At 39.2% G+C, this 17,118-nt stretch overlaps 1 pseudogene; it reads left to right on the forward strand.

Annotated features, from left to right (window-relative positions):
- Positions 1-16,221: 16,221 nt before the first annotated feature.
- LOC115942930 (U2 spliceosomal RNA) lies at positions 16,222-16,396 on the forward strand (annotated as a pseudogene).
- Positions 16,397-17,118: the final 722 nt, after the last annotated feature.

Raw genomic sequence — 17,118 nt, forward strand, 5'->3', positions numbered from 1 at the left:
AGCATGATGTTCTCAAGATTCATCCATGTTATAGCATATGTCAGTATTTCCTTTCTATTTAAGGCTTTAAAATATTCCATTAGATGTATATATCACATTTTGTTATCCATTCATTTGTTGATGTACACTTGGGTTGTTTCCAAGTATTAGCTATTATGAATAATGCTACTATGAATAAGGGTATACAAATATCATTTTGATACTCCACTTTCAATTCTTTTAGGTATATACCCAGAAGTGGAATTTCTGAGTCATATGATAATTTCATTTTTAATTTTTTAAGGAATCACCACACTGTTGTCCACAGCGTCTGTACCATTTTACAATCCCACTAAGAGTGCGCAATGATTCTGATTTACCCACAAATGCGCCAACACTTGCTATTTTCTGTTTTGTTTTGCTAGTAGACATCTTAACGGGTGTGAAGTGTTATTTCATCATGGTTTTGATTTGCATTTCTCTAATGATTAGTAATGTTGAGCATCTTTTCATGTACTTACTGGCCATTCATGTATCTTCTTTGGAGAAATGTCTATTCAAGTCCTTTGCCCATTTTGAATCAGGCTTGGGGTTTTTGTTGTTGAATTTTAGTTCTTTATGTATGTTCTGGATATTAATCTCTTATCAGTTATATAATTTGCAAATAGTTTTCCCATTCCATAGGTTGCCTTTTCACTCTGTTAATAGTGTCCTTTGATGCACAGTTTTTAATTTTCATGAAGTCTAATTAGTCTGTTTTCTCTTTGTCTCTTGAGAGTTTGATAATAATGTGTTTTGGTGTGGATCCCTTTGAGTTCATCTTACTTGAAGTTTGTTGGGCTCCTTGGTTGTTTATATTCACATCTTTTGTCAAGTTTGGTAAATTTTCAGCCATTATTTCTTCATATATTCTCTCTTCTTTTTCTCTCTCTTCTCCTTCTGGAACTCCAGTAATGCATGTTGTCTACTTGAGTTTTAAAATAATTACATTAGACAGATTTTTTTTTCAATCCTGTTGTTGTCTAGGTGGGAAGATGAATTCCTGCTGCTTCCTACTCTACCATCTTCTCAGAATCCTCTCTTCCAATTGCCATTTTGAGCGTATATATTTTATCCTTCTGCATGTATCTTTAGGAATCTTATTCAGAGGGGTGCCTGGGTGGCTCAGTTGGTTAAGCGACTGCCTTCGGCTCAGGTCATGATCCTGGAGTCCTTGGATTGAGTCCCGCATCGGGCTCCCTGCTTGGCAGGGAGTCTGCTTCTCCCTCTGGCCCTCCCCCCTCTCATGTGTGCTCTCTCTCATTCTCTCTCTCTCAAATAAATAAATAAAATCTTAAAAAAAAAAAAAAAAGGAATCTTATTCAGATTTGCATAGAACTCAATCATAATGATCCATTGCTAGAAAAGAAATGAGATAATATATATATATTTTTAAAGATTTTATTTATTTATTTATTTCTTGAGCACGTGTGCAAGCGAGGGAGCGGCAGAGGAGAGGGGAGTATCTCAAGCAGACTCCATGCTCAGTGCAGAGTCCTACATGGGGCTCAGCCTCACAACCCTGAGATCATGACCTGAGCCAAAATCAAGTCAGATGCTTAGCCAACTGAGCCACTCAGGCACCCCAATATATGTGCTTTTAAAATATTTAGAAAATATTGGTGGAAATGCAAGTTGGTATAGCCACTTTGGAAAACAGTGTGGAGGTTCCTCAGAAAGTTAAAAATAGAGCTGCCCTATGACCCAGCAATTGCACTACTGGGTATTTACCCCAAAGATACAGATGTAGTGAAAAGAAGGGCCATATGCACCCCAATGTTCATAACAGCAATGTCCACAATAGCCAAACTGTGGAAGGAGCCGAGATGCCCTTCAACAGACAAGTCGATAAAGAAGATGTGGTCCATATATACAATGGAATATTACTCAGCCATCAGAAAGAATGAATACCCAACATTTGTATCAACATGGATGGAACTGGAGGAGATTATACTAAGTGAAGTAAGTCAAGCAGAGAAAGACAATTATCATATGGTTACACTTATTTGTGGAACATAAGGAATAACATGGAGGATATTAGGAGAAAGAAGGGAAAAATGAAGGGGGGGACATCAGAGGGGGAGACCATGAGAGACTATGGACTCCGAGAAACAAACTGAGGGTTTTAGAGGGGAGGGGGGTGGAGGAATGGGTTAACCCAGTGATGGGTATTAAGGAGGGTACGTATTGCATGGAGCACTGGGTGTTATATGCGAACAGTGAATCATGGAACATTACATCAAAAACTAATGATGTACTGTATGGTGACATAACAGAATAAAAAAATATTTAGAAAATAACTGAAGTATCTTCTTTGTTGCTCACAATTTTTATAAGTAGAGTATAAGCTTAGAAAGTGAAGAAGTAGCTTTGGTATAAGCATTCCATTTGGTTTCTTGGGGTCATCTCTACTTTTCAGTTTGTACTGGAGGGGTAGGGAGAGACTAAGAGATTTCCCCAAAGGATAAAAACGTTCCTTAGAAAAGAGACCGTTATGTCTCTTTTGTGGATTCAGATTTTATTGTATCAAGAATATAAAATTAGGAGTGCCTGGGTGGCTCAGTCATTAAGTGTCTGCCTTCAGCCCAGGTCATGATCCTAGGGTCCTGGGATCGAGGCCCACATCGGGCTCCCTGCTCTGCGGGGAGTCTGCTTCTCCCTCTCCCGCTCCCCCTGCTTGTGTTCCCTCTCTCGCTGTCTCTCTCTGTCAAATAAATAAATAAAATCTTTTTAAAAAAAGAATATAAAATTATATTGTGTATCTGTGTATTCATAGAAGGCTGCCTTAAGTTTTTCTCTCACCTAAGAAAGAAGTGAATCAATTCTTGTTACAGTTTCATAAGTTTCTGTATTATCCAGGGCATTCATTGTAGGAAGATGAATGACTCTCTACAGCTACTATTTTGGTTACTCATAAATGTTTCTGAAACATTGTGCGGATTTATCAGACAAGTCTATATTCTAAGCCCACTCATTTCAGGAAACAGCCACGCTATTTTTTTCTTTGTATTTATTGTTTTAATTTTATAAAGATTGAAATATAGGCCACCTGGAATTTGCTTCTTTCTGTCTCTCCTTACCATTAAACTCAGGTATATAATTTTACCCCTGAAGTGTTCAGTGACATGTGATTAAAATGTTACTTAAAAAGTTAAAATAAGCTAGTTGGCAAAACAATAGTACTAAATGGGTTAGTCATAAATCTATTGTCATACACTATTTGAAATACTGACATCACTGCCTTAATCATTTAGCTAGTCCTTAGTGACTTAGTGAGATTGAGTTTATTTAGCCTATTTCCCAAATGGCAATTGAGAAATGGTTTCATTTCCTAGTAAAGGTTTGGCCGTGAAATCTTCCTGGCTTTTCCACCCCTGTGAATTCTGTCTCCACCTTCCCCTCTCCTTCCCACACCTCTCTAGAAACCCTCCTCATTTCCCCCATCCCTAAGACTAAGGCTTTTCAAACATTCCCTGTGTGTTTGGACAGTGCTCAGTGAGGAACAAATGATTAAGCAGCCAAATGTTTGAAACCCAGCTAAATGCATGGATTATCATCTGTTTAACTCTTTCTTATCTTGAACTGGGAAGGGCTTAATGGCTGGGACCTATTGTTCTCCCTTTCTTGACATTAATGAAGAAATCAGCGCACTCAGCTGGTTTCCTGAGGTGGCCGAGAGTGACCTGCCAAGTTGACTTTTTCGTGCTCTGCTTTCCAGGACCGTTCCAACCAGACTGGAGCAATGGACAGTGTGGTGTTAGAATAAATATGCACGAGCATGCGGCTTGAACATACAAATACAAGCACACCACCTCCATCCACCCTCAAACCAGGGTGTATTTAGCCTCTAATAAAAGGATTGAAGGGGTTGGCAGATAGTTGGCTTAAGAGATACACTTCTAGTTTCTGTTCTACTTTCTCAGTAAGTAAGAATCCTTTTGGCTGCAGCCTGCAGCTTCTCCCTGTGAGGCACGCTTTCCAGTTCAAACCTGTATCCCGTGCGCTCAGGTGTTGTCTGAATACATACTTGACTATAGGAGATCAGAAGATTGTCTGTTCCTTATTTTTAACAGTTAAAATAATTATTGTTAACTTGCTCTTTTATGAATTAAGAATAAAAACTCCATTTTCAGTGTTAGCAACATGGTGTGTGTCCTTGATTATCTTCTTCCATGCTCATGTAATTATAGAGAAGCATAAAGATATATTTTCTGTCATTGTTTTTGAAAAATTGAGTGGTATTATATATCTTGCTTTTCTCAATAAACGGCTGAGGTCAATCCTTCTGCCGTCACTCTTACAGATCCTGCTTCCGTTTCATTTAAGCCTGGTATTAACTGGTATAGCTACACTACAGTGTATCCCACCAGTCTCTGTCAATGGGCATTCTTTTAGTTTGGTACTTTTTCCCACCATAAACAGCACAACATTCTAAAAGAGGTAATAGTAGCGTGGGTTTTGAAGCCAAACTGCTTGGATTAGAATCCTGTAATTCCACGTACCAACTTATTGATCTCTGGCCAGTGATTCAGCCACTATCGGCCTCATTTTCCTCCTCTGCAAAATGGAGGGAATGAAAATATTTACCTCCTGTGGCTCTTCCACAGCAGAGCGCACCACTCGCCTCACCTTCAGGCAAAATAATTCAGCTCACCTGTTCAGCTGTCTGGTTGGAAGAAGGAGTCAAGGTAGACCTTCAGGCTGTGTCCTTGACGGAATGGGATGGGGCTATCTAAGGATCTTGTCTGAAGCCTCAGGACTCTAAATTGTGTGTGTTTGGGGCCTGGTGGGGATTACATCCACATTTCCCCAGGTCTCTTCATCCAAGTCTTATCTTCAGATCGTCAGCGCCCAAAGCCTCCTTCCCACCATCCAGGCCCGCCTAGCCCCAGCAGTTGCTCCTTACTTAGATTTGAGTCGAGAGGGGAATATGGCAGGAACGCTCTAAGCCACATAGTCACGAAATCCTGTCCAGAAGATAACTATCGATCTCAACTTGGCATCACAGAAATGTATTTTTCTGCTTAATGCATTAAAAATGAAACATGTCTTGAATCTTCTTTCAGTGCTGGATAATTGACCCAGAATAGAACTTGATAGCTATAAAGTTGTGATAGCTAGTTCTTGTAATGTTATGCAAGGCCTGGGATTGCTTGTGTATTATGTACCAGTTTCATCTGAATGGATGACTGAATTAAACAGGAAAAAGAACAAGAAGGTTTCTTTCTCTTTTTTTTTTTAAGATTTTATTTATTTATTTGACAGAGAGAGAGATAGCGAGAGCAGGAACACAAGCAGGGGGAGTGGGAGAAGGAGAAGCAGGCTTCCCGCCAAGCAGGGAGCCCGATGCGGGGTTCGATCCCAGGACCCTGGGATCATGACCTGAGCCGAAGGCAGACGCCCAATGACTGAGCTACCCAGGTGCCCCACAGGAAGGTTTCTTGGGTGGGATTGTCTCTTTTCCCCACCAGGTCTTTTGAGCTGGCATTACCATTAATGTTACTGTATGTCTTTCTGTTACTTTTCATTGTCATTGTTCATTTGAGAGAATCCTCTTCTAGGTAACATAGATTCCCCCCCAGGACTTACCCCACTGGTGGTATTTTTTTCACATTGCTCAAAGCTTAGTATTTCTGGCCAGGAGCAGAATGAGTTAGTTGAGGAAGACTTCTAAAATCTAAAAATATCTGAAGCATGTTTATCTCAAATAATGGTTAAGAAAAAAGTCATTGCATTAGGGAATTATTGTTTATTATATTGTTCTTTTATTTCCATTACTTCAAATTATGGGTTTTTTTCTACAAATTAAAACAATACATGCTAATGGCAGTGAATTTAAAAGCTACAGAAAAGCATAAAGATTAAAATAATCTATCATATGTGGCTATAAAGGAATAACATGAAGGAATTTTTTTGGCACAATAGAATCATGCTGTATCCTGAATCTACACTTGTGCTAAAATTCACAGAACTGTACATCCTTCCCTCCCAAAAAAGTTCACTTTACTGAATGATAACTGAAAAAAAGTTAAATAAAAAATAGGACCATCTATAATTCCTCCACCTAGTTTAATCATTTTGAACATTTTGGTGTTTCCTTCTAGTATTTCTTTTTTTAATTTTTTTTTTATTTTTAGGTTATCTCTACATTTAATGTGGGGCTCAAACTTACAACCCTGAAATCAAGAGTCACATCCTCTACTGACTGAGCCAGCCAGGCACCCCTCCTTTTAGTATTTCTATGAATATAATTACAGATGCATTTCTCTTTTACAAAATGGTGTTATATGTTTATGTATATACTGATTTTAAATATCTTGAACATTTTTTGTATCATTAAATATTCTTTTAAAACATTTTTATATGGTTGGATAATAGTCCATCATAAGATGTACCTAATTTATTTAACTGTTCTAATTGTAGTACATTTCCCCACTGTTACTTTAAAAATTGAGTGTGCTACAAAAGTTGTTAATTTAAGAATACTTAACTTTTATTCATTCTAGAATTGTCCTCAGGAGAAAATTCAGGCTTCAGAATAAAACTCCTTTTCTTACATGGGCTATGAAATTCTGCAGCCCAAACTCATGTCACTCACCCAGCCACACCTGTGGCCCTTTAGTTCCCAGAACTCACCAATTGGGCCTAATTTTGGAGTACTGGAGTAACTCTCTTTCCATCCACTCTTGCCTCCACCTCTGTCCCTTCCTCCCTCCCATTCTACAAGATTGACACATTTAAGTTTCAGCTTAGAAGTACCCCCCTTTTTTTAAATCACATCCCATACTTAGGAATTATCTTTTTACTTGTTTAACGTCAGCCTCTGACACTTAATGATAAGCTTTTTGAGGTCAAAGACCATGTCAGGTTTGCTGAATACTGTATACCTACTGCTTAGCTCAATGTCTGCTACCCAGTAGGTGATCAATAAATGAACTTTGGCTGGCTGGCTGACTGAATAAGAGCTATCATGCTCTCGTAAGACATTGACCTAGTGATTACAAAAATGTTTGGAGAGCTTACATTTCAGGTTTTGGTTTTTAAAAAAAAATTTTTTTTTGAGAGAGAGAGAAAGAATGAGTAGTGGGGGTACGGGGGAGAGAGAGAGAAAGAAGCAGACTCTGCTGAGCAGAGAGCCCGATGCGGGCCTCGATCCCAGGACCTGGAGATCATGACCTGAGCTGAAGGCAGATGCTTAACCAACTGAGCCACCCAGGTGCTCCCAGATTTTAATATTTTCGATCACATTAACTCTAAGTGGCATTGAGATTGGTTAGTGACCATCATTGTACTTAATTTAATAAAAGGGCACAATGGAACCACTGGAGTTTTCTATTATTCTACGCTGGAGTATTTTAAAATCTAAGGAAAGGCTTTTTCTTTCTTTCTTTCTTTCTTTTTTTTTAAATTTATTTATTTGACAGAGAGAGACACAGCGAGAGAGGGAACACAAGCAGGGGGAGTGGGAGAGGGAGAAGCAGGGTTCCCCGCGGAGCAGGGAGCCCGATGTGGGGCTCGATCCCAGGACCCTGGGACCATGACCTGAGCCAAAGGCAGGCGCTTAACGACTGAGCCACCCAGGAGCCCCAGGAAAGGCTTTTTCTTACTTTTAGTAATTTCCTTGTTGGTTTTGTGCCCTAATCCCCACCCCTACTGTCTCTTTCTCCCTCTCTCTACACACACACACACATGCACATGCACACACACACGCGTGCGTGCACACGCACGCATGCACTCACGTACATTTGTTTGCCTATGTATATCAATATCGGTATTTTTTTTTTTTTAAAGATTTTATTTATTTGACAGAGAGAGACACAGCGAGAGAGGGAACACAAGCAGGGGGAGTGGGAGAGGGAGAAGCAAGCTTCCCGCGGAGCAGGGAGCCCGATGTGGGACTCGATCCCAGGACCCTGGGACCATGACCTGGGCCGAAGGCAGACGCTTAACGACTGAGCCACCCAGGTGCCCCCAATATCGGTATTTTTAAAGTTACTACTGGTTTTACAGTTCTCAGTTTCTTTGGAAAGCAAAAGCTTTGAATTCTTTTTTCTCCCACCAACCACTTTCCCCCGCTTTTTTTTGTTGTTGTTGTTTTGGTCCTTTCCTTTTTTGTTGCTACCTTTTTTTTCTGTTCTGTTCCCTGCACCAAATTCTGTTGCTAACACTCTGTAAGTTTGGCTGACAGGACTCTAACTTCATTTCTCTTCCTTTAAATTGTTTGGAAGATTTTAAAGTTGTAATTAAGTAATTAAATTGAATGCTAGGCAAAATTTGGCACAAAGTTATTGTGTGGGGGTTTGCTTGTCTGTTGTTGTTGTTGTTGTTGTGTGTTTGTTTAACAAATCACTGAGTGTTAATTGCCAAGAGGAACCGAAAGTTAACCCTCGCTGCAAAGCATAAAATAAGATGGTCTCCAGGGCAAACATTTGGGGGTCAATGGAGCAGTACTAACATCGTTTACTTTATTTGTTTTATTGCACGTCACAGATACTGCAATTTTTACCAATTGGCGATCTGTGGCAATCCTGCATTGAACAAGTCTATTGGCACAATTTTTCCAACAGCAATTGCTCACTTCACGTCTCTGTATCACATTTCGGTCATTTTCGCAATATTTCAAACTTTTTCATTATTATTATATTTGTTAGGGTGACCTATGATCAGTGATTATGACTCCCTGAAAGCTAATACATGATGGTTGGCATGTATTAGCAATAAAGGTTTTTTTTTTTTCTTTAATTAAGGGATGTACATTGTTTTTTTTAAATAAAATGCTATTGCACACTTAACAGACTACAGGATAGTGTCAACATAACTTTTATACACACTGGAAAACCAAAGAATTCATTTGGCTTGCTTTCTTGCAATATTTGCTTTATTGCAGTGGTCTGGTACCGAACCCACACTATCTCTGAGGTATGTCTGTACTGTTCAGTGTCTACCAAATTATATAACCTGTTTCTGGCTTTCAATTTCTTCAATTTCTTTATTAGTTCTTCCTAGAAATTCTTAATTGTCTGATCCAAATTGGATTAAAAACCTAGAGCTAAAAGTTTTGGATCCCTGCTACTTCCCATGCAGGTGACTAATGAATCATCCCCATTCTTGGGATTGGTGAGCCCAGGTATAAGCTTGGTAGTCATCAAAGACAAAGTTAAATCAGGTTCCTTCTTGAAGCATATCCTAGTTACCTCATAAGATCGCAGAAAGGAGGAAAGAGCACTGATGTCTGGTGAGAACCTGGTGATAACAAAAGGCAGTAAACATCATTTTTACTGAGGGATTTTTTTCCCTGAAAATGGAAAAAAAAAGTGAATATATACACACCTTCAGAGACTTCACTTTCTCTTTAAAGTGACTAGAAAACCAAATCACTAGACATGTTAAATCCAGTTGACCCTTAAAGATAAGATAATTGGATATATTACAAATGGAAAAAATGGCATTAGAATATATTTTTAAGTGATTAAAAAAAATTTTTTTTTTACATTTATCTTCCTGGTAAGTCACTGTGGTTAGAAAATGTGATTTCTCAGCTGTCTTATCAAGATTTCAACCGATTCAGGAACTATCCCATGAAAGCACCATCATAATCATGACATTGCTCAGGTGAGCAAGAATAGCATCATTAACCCCCAGAGAAGTATATTGCACAAGCTTCAGCAGGGAGATAGGATGTCAGTAGGATTCAAAACTTGGATTAAGGGTCGTAAGTCCACGCTTTTACTGCTTTCCCTAAGATATGTGGTTAAAAAAAATCAGTTTCGTATTAGACTGTTTAAAAAAGCAAACAAACTTTATTTAGTATGGCAGGTTTTCTTCCTGGTGTCTGGAACTATGCCCTCATTTATTGTGGCTTATTCAAAACAGCATATTTTAAAGCAGTAATTTCAGTACAGATGATCAACAAGGCTAAATGTGCATGCCATGCTAATCTTTGTCCAGTGTTCTCAGAAATTAATGTTCTTCCCTTTTATTAGTGGCTGAAAGTAAATATTTTCAGTAAAAACCCTGTTGACATTCAAAGTATTTTTATTCTCAGAAACAATGGAGGGACAAAGGCTAAGTCTCCATTGGCTTTTGTGTAGCTATCATTGGTTGTCTCTAAGATGTGATGGATAAAATAGTGCAGAGAGGAAAGAATCTATTTCTTCATGCTTCAGTCTGATGAGGGCATAGGGGAAAATTTAGAAGAATTTGGATTTTTAAAACTCAAACTAAATGTAGTGTTTCCTAGGCAAAGCCTAAACAAAACCAATGTTTGTCCTGCAGACAAATGTTCTAAATAACCATCTCTTCTCACCCACTTGGGCTCACAAGATAGCAGCAGAGCCTACTTCAGATCCTCCTGGGTGATTTTATTATAAAATACACTCTCACACCCAGTTCCACCAATTGTCTGATTATTTACCTTGAGCAAGGCAGAAAAACAAAACAAAACAAAAAAAACCCCACCATTGTTAGAGGGAGAGACAGTACTAGTCCTGATTTTAGCAGAGCTCCTTTAGAGCAGAGACACACACACCCACCCACCCACACACCCCTTGGTAGGATGCTAATCAGACCTATTTAGAACAGCCCTAATTAATGTAATTAAAATCTGTCAGATCAAACTGATTAGCCTGATACTCAAGCCGGAGTAGAAGGGAGTGGGGTGCCTGGGGGGAGGGGAGGCAGTCACCGCCAAGGTGGGGTTAGCTTTCAGTGGAAGGAGGTGGTTGGTCTCCACGGTAGTCAAAGCAACTTGTCTTTCATTTCCATGCAATAAGGTTGGTGGGTTCTTGGCTGCAGATCTAGTTCCCTGCATCTCTAGTTCCTGGCATGTCCTGAACCATTCAGATGGGAGAAGCAGGTCCTTTCTTGGCTGTGATGGAAGGCAGTGGCAGAGGCTGCTTGTCTTCCTTTTGACAGCTAGAAGACAGACGAAGCATTTTTCATCCCCTGGCAATCCCCTGTCGCAGTCTTTGGCCATGACCACTGATACACCGGCAGGAAGGAGACAAAGGCCATGTCATGTGATCATCCCCGATAGGGCTGTTGACACAGGCCTCTTTTGCAGATCCACATTCTGGGCTCGGAGCACCAAGTGGCTTCTTCCTGGCCACACGCCGCACTGAGGAGAGCGCTGCTCAGGGGCAGCCTTTCCAGAGGCCCCCGGGGGAGAATTCCAGGCTGCTTGAGTGGAAAAGTGAGTATTTCATCAGCAGCGGGAGAGAGTCTTTTTCGAGCCGAATTAAAAAGGAACAAAGGACAAATAAATTCAGGGTTAAGAAATTCTCTGAGCTTCTCTCATTGTACCCTGAGAATACATTCTTTCCTTTGGAGGAAAGATGACATTCTTCCTCATAACAGTTATTCTGAAATTTCAGATAAGATTGTCATAGGTATTTTTCACTTCTTTACCGATTAAGAAGTTTGAAAAGCAAGACTCCCTTAAGAGATGGATGATCACCATATGAAGTGACTCAGATGATCTCTCCTGGTTTTTTAACAGACTAATAAATACACAGCGCCAAGTGTTGTGGGTCTTTGTAATTCTTCTGTATTGTATCTATTTTGGTTTCTCTGCCAACACCTATATCAGAAATACCAGGAAAGGAAAAAGAATAACTGATGGAGGTGAGGGAAGAATTTGGAATCTTAATTTGTTTCCTTAATTGTAAGTACTAGGTGTTGTGTAGCCCTCATTTTTAGTCACAGCTTAGCAATTGAATTCTATGCCATTTTGTTAGTTTTTGAGGGCAGTAAGAGAAGTTGTTAAGTTGGGTTTTATTGGCTTAGTACATTTTAAAAATGGTCTTTAGCAGTGAAATAGGTCTTTGGTGGAAATGCCCATAGAGAGGCAGACAGACACATGAAGAGTAGGTCAAAAGGTACACTGAGAATTGCATATTTTCTTTTCATTGTGTGTGGTTTAGCTGATCACACAAGAGTTAAGATATAAAGACTTTGTTAAAGGAAGTCGATTGGGACTTTCCAGGGGGAAAATGTGTATTAGGATCACCACTGCAGTTCCCTCTCCTGTCAGCCTTATCTTCAGAGGTCCATTTTGCTGCAGTCTCTCCAGTGGTTGCGCCAAAGGAATAAGAATGACATCGCCTTTCACTAAAATTTTACAGACTAATAAGAAAACCATTATGGTAACGGAAAGATTAAGAGCCAGAAGTTGAGAAACCTGGAGAGTTGTCAGTTTTCACTGTTGATCAGACAAGTGAGAGCACACCCCATACCTCTCTGGTCCTTGGTCTTCTCCAGGGCTAAAATGCTGGGGCCCCTATATGAACTACACAGTTTCTTAGAGTCTGGGACATTTTAATAAATACATTCAAAGTAGAGGGATAGTCTTTTTTTTTAGCTGTAAAACTTCAGATTTGGCACTTCTTAAACAGCTTATGCCAGAAATTCTAAAACATGATGGCAAGAGCAAATGAGTGTTATGCCTTTGTTTATATTTTATTTCGTATGAGTGACTAGAATTTGGAAAAGGTCCTCTCCCTTTTCCAGACTTCTGATGGCATGGGCACTGCACCTGTCAGCAGCAACATCTCTAGCAGAAGCAATGCATGAGTGGGGATGGGCAGGACACACGCGCTCACAACCGACCACACTGCATTATCGTGATGTCAGCAGCTTAGCTCTGTCCACACCTGGACAGATCAGGCGAAGCCAAGCCTCTGTTTGACTTAGCCCCCTTTTCTCGAAATTTCACAATTTTATGGCTCTTCTGGTTGCACTGATATCCTTGAAAAAGACAGCTTAGTTCAGTTAGTGAACCTGCAGTAAAGTGCGGTTGCCTGGTCAGCACAGGGTCTTATCAGGAGAGAAATGTGTTTTATGGAATATTGAAGGCCAGCAAGGTAGGCGAAGACTTTTCTCTTTCCTTGGTGTTACTTTTCTCTTGCTTCAGAATTAACCTTTTCCATTCCTTAGTATTTTCAAGCGCTTTACTCTAAATATGAGGGGAAGGCTTTCCAACTTTATGTCAGCACTTTTGGAGGCAGCGAAGTATGGAGAAGGGGGAGTTATGTTGTAAAGAAACTGACCTTAGGAAGCAAACTAGGTGCACCCCTGAAAGCTGATTCTGCCACTTCCACAGTTTTTATAGTTTTTATAAAGCTTGTCAACAAATGTTGAAATCTATAGCTTCCTTTTACCAACAGCCCTTGGATGGCTGACCTGATCTTATGCATCTTAATTTCTGTAAGGATGTGTTTTCCATTCATCCCTTTAGTAAATAGACACTTCCTTTCCCTCACTGCCCAGTCCTGTACCCCAGTCTGAAGCCTTGGTCTCTACTTTGTCTCCTGGCTACCTCTCTTCTCCCTACCCCGAACCCACAGAGTAGGGTCAGCTTCAAAGTTCTGCTCAAAGTAGCTTTTCCAGACATACTTCTCACAACTGTGTAAGAGTCCTTCGTTTTAGCCAGTGTGCATGGGAGAGAGAACTGCTTTCTTTCCACCTTTGTTCGCCCAGCTGTGGCTGCTGGAATCCTTTCTTGGTGCTGCCATCCCCCACCATATGCTTGGAGGCTCAGCTCAGATGACACCTTCTCCAGCACCCTGCCCTGATTGCTCTTTCCTCTCCTCCTCTTTGCCTCTACTGTGTCAGTTTCGTGGCGTCTATCACATCCTGCCCAGAACTGCGTGCACATGCACATACTATGCCAAACTGGAACCTTGTGCTCAGAAACAATGTCCTAATTTATCTTGGCACCTTTCTCAGTACTTGGTGCCATGTCTGTAGTAACTTCACTGAATGAATGAATATAGGAAAGAATGATGAGTGGCTTCTTTTACCCTTGATTTCAGTTTGGTTCTTCCATTCCCTGTTTCTCCGTTTTTCTTCACTTCTCATCTCTTTGGCCTAAGAACCCAAATTTAGGTGATCAGGAATTTCAAACACACATTCCCGCCTTCCACTAAGCTTTGTGCCGCTTCTTCAGTTCTCCTACAAGTGCAAAATAATAAATTATTTGAAATTCCAAAACATTAAGATTTGGTAGAGAGTGAGGTAGGCACTGAGTAAGGAGCTTGCATACTAGTCTCAACTCCGAGGCTGGTGCAGTATGAATTTGGAGAAGTCACCCGACTTTATTGGACCTCTGTTTCCACTTCTGTAAAATGAGGGGATTGGACTGACAGACAGTAGTTCTCAAGCATGGGCCTTGGATCCCCAGGTTACCTCCCAACCAGATTTTTTCTTTTATCTATTTTATTTGTGCAGCTTACTTAAGATTTCAGTAGGTTTAGTGGAAGAAAAGAAAGATAATCAGTGGTGGTTCCACTAAAAAAAAAAAAAAAAAAAAGCCGTTTGGATACTGTTATACTATTCTACATTATCTTTAAGGTTCCACAGAGCATTCAAAAATTGTGTGATCTTAAGAGAGCACCAGAAAAGCTTGACTAAAATTAAAATGAAAGCTTAAAAGAGAGTTATTGCACATAGGGATTTTGTTTTTATCCAGGGTTATTTATAGTACTTTAGGATTTAAGGTGTTGAGGTTCTTTTTAAGCTTTATTGATTGATTGTCTGGTTGATTGATTGCAAAAACAGATGAGATTATTTCATAATAATGTATATTCTTGAGCTGTCAGGTTTCTAGGCCTGCTAGGTTTTCTGCCTTCATCCATTTCACCTACCAAGACAAAATTTCCCTCTCAACAAAAGGCTCTGATAGACTTTGTTAATTTTGTGCACTAGATGTCTTAGAGTTATACCTTCAAAAACATGTTTTGTATGAGCTAGTACTTAGGTGGATATTTTGGTCATTCATCCTTTCTTTTTTCTTCCTTGAGGTAAAATAAAGCAAACCAATATACTCACACCTAAGGGATTAAGAGAAACACTATTCAGAAGTTACAAGTAAATGAGAACATTTTAAAAAGTCATGTCCTTTTATGTACTTTTTTACTTATAATCTAATAATAAGTTGTACTTGGAGAAAATTTTATAAAACATATTTGGAAGAAGTATGCTCATAAAATCTTTACACCTGATTGGTTGTCTTGCTGCTGTAACTGTAGTGTATCACTTTCAAAAAAAAATTCTTCCTAGGAAAGTCAGATTTCACCTGTCATAAGTCCATAATGTTATCCATTTAGTTTGCGTATTTTTTGCGTTCAGATTCTTTGAGCCCAACTCAAGAGAAGCTTAAGAAAGCTCAGAAAGCAAAACGTCTCCTTAATTATACCTAGGAGTAAAAAGCATGGCAACAAGAAAATGTGACATGTATTATGGCTCTTGTTAATCGTTAACTCTTTGAGTTGGACCTGGCTCCTTAAACAAACATAACCACAGTGGAATGGATCTTCTTTCCCCTGTAGAGCCAGGCTTATGGACTAAGCTGGAGGATTGAGGAGGCCTCTTCCCCAGACTTAAGAGAGTGGACTCTGGGCGGGAGGGCTTTCACTGTCTCTTCAAACAGGAAGGGAAGGAATCATGTTACTTCAACTGCTATTTTCACATAAAGAAGGCAGAGAAGGGGGACTGGTTCTGCAAATGTCTTTCAGATCATAGGGTAGTGACCTGGCTTTCTCAGCTGTTATTTTGCTTGTTTAACTGACCCGTTGTCTGAACAGGTGTGTGGTGCAGCAAAGGGTTGCTTAGGATAGCTGGCATAACTTTCTTTTCCAGGCGAGAGAAGTAGATCACAACATGGCTTGTCCAGGAAGATCCTGAAGTCTGAGCCCTTCAAGGGGAAATGATGCTGAAACTTGAATTTTCTTTATAAAAGGCAAAAATTATTTTTGAAAAGGTGAGTGGGTAGCCAATGGTGGTTATGCTGTATCTTCAGAATGGTGTTGCCTTTATATTTTCCAGGTAACATGTTTGTTTTCTTTTTTCATATATAAATTGGATAAGTAAGATTTCCTCATTTTTTTAAAAAAGAATTAACCTTATGCTCAGTGAAATAAGCCAGACACCAAAGGATAAATATTATATGATTCCACTCATACGTGGTACCTGAAATAGTCCAATTTAAAGAAACAGTAAATAGAAGGGAAGTTACCAAGGACTAGGGGGTAGGAAGGAATGAGGAGCTGTTTAATGAGTTTGAGGATGATGAAAAATTTCTGGAAGTGGATGGTGATAGTTGCACAACAATGTGAATGTATTTCATGCCACTTAACTGAACTCTTAAAAAATAATTAAAATGCTAAATTTTATGTGTATTTTACCACATCTAAAAAATCAGCTCTGATCGCTTCTCGGCCTTTTGGCTAAGATCAAGTGTAAAAAATCAGCTCTGATAAATATTGTTCAAAGGCATTTTTATTATAAGATATACCAAAGGAAACCTGTAAAAATTTGGTCCACTGACTTGGAGGTTATCATGATTAAGACGTACTCGTTTGTTCGTTGAAGTGAAATGAGTATTTTGGCAATATTTTTTACTCTATGGGAAATTTTCCACATCATTTGTGTTAAAGGCATGGTCTTCTTGAATTTCTAGTTAACAGATGCCTTTTATATCTGTTACACTTTTATATGCTTTGCATTTAACTAACAATTCTAAAAATAATTATCAGCTTGATTTAAATAATATGTAATTTACCTCATCAGACTGTGGCATAATAAAATGTCCAGCATATTAAATTCAGTTATTTTGGATCCTTTGTTGGAAGACAGACTGTCTCCTTGTTGGCAGTTGATGATGCATTTAGTGGGATGGCAGATTTGCCCCCAGACACTTCTTAACTATGTGTGTCTTCATTATATAACTTAAAAAACCCATAGTCATCATCTAGAGGTTATTAAAACCTAAAAATTATATTGTTATTTCCTACAGTTTTGCTTTTTAATTTAAAGTAGTTTTTAGGGTAAAATTTTACTTTAGTTAAATATGAGTTTTAGAATAAATTTAGTCCTTTATTTTATTCAGTTAACTCAATTTCACTTCCTGCTTCCCCTGATGATTTTATTTATACCGGTTTTGGGAGGATAGTCAATGAGCTTGGCATTGGTGACCTCCTTCTTCTCTACTCTCCTTCTCTCCCCAAAGAAGAAAAAGCTTTTTGCAGTGTAGGATCAAATCATTTAATTTGAATTTGTAATCAAAATATCTTTGAACCTGATAGAAGATCTCTTAATGAAAGC

Source organism: Leptonychotes weddellii, chromosome 8 (genome assembly GCF_054177405.1).
Source record: "Leptonychotes weddellii isolate Sample4059 chromosome 8, ASM5417740v2, whole genome shotgun sequence".
Classification (NCBI taxonomy): Eukaryota; Metazoa; Chordata; class Mammalia; order Carnivora; family Phocidae; genus Leptonychotes; species Leptonychotes weddellii.